Raw genomic sequence first — 621 nt, 5'->3', positions numbered from 1 at the left:
GTGAAGGAAATGGCCGACAAAGGTTAGGACGAGCCGTGGGACTTCCTGGGGAGTCAATGGAAGACGCTCAGACAGAGAGACATGTCTCTAAAAAAGAGTCTTGCAGCGGTGCCTGAGGGACAATTAAAGACAAGTTGCATCTGCATCGCCATAGCGATATGTTGACAGCGTGGTTGTTTTCTTATTATAGCTCGATATGTCCTATCAGCTGGAACATGAGACTATTACAACCTGTCCCCTATTGATCATGTGATGGTAGACGGCAGCCATTTTGTCTAGAAACACTTTGTTGTTGTTGAATGTTGCGATTCAGTGCAAAAATAAATGGAAACACCTTCAAATGTCTCACATCAATCTGATACACCAATTTGACCCCAAAACATGTAACATCATCACAACAGGTGTCTATTCACTTTAAAGCCGTTGGATGGAAACACACTTTCACCAGATTTATTCACATAATAGAGTTTTTCTACCGAACTTCAGATAATTTGACACGTGGATGGAGACGTAGCCTGTGACATCGGCCCGGTGTTAAGAGAGATCGCTGCAGTCGGCAGCGTAGAGAACGCATTGTCATTGGTTCAAATACACATGAGGCGGGTCTTGTTGGCTATTTAA

General features: G+C 43.6%; 1 protein-coding gene across 1 annotated transcript in view; it reads right to left on the bottom strand.

Annotated features, from left to right (window-relative positions):
- The window catches only part of LOC116695357 (uncharacterized), a 13,717-nt gene that overhangs the window by 8,342 nt on the left and 4,754 nt on the right, over window positions 1-621 (bottom strand). The window lies entirely within an intron of this gene.

The sequence above is a fragment of the Etheostoma spectabile genome, chromosome 9 (assembly GCF_008692095.1).
Source record: "Etheostoma spectabile isolate EspeVRDwgs_2016 chromosome 9, UIUC_Espe_1.0, whole genome shotgun sequence".
Taxonomy (NCBI): Eukaryota; Metazoa; Chordata; class Actinopteri; order Perciformes; family Percidae; genus Etheostoma; species Etheostoma spectabile.
This window is presented reverse-complemented; position numbering and strand designations above follow the sequence as displayed.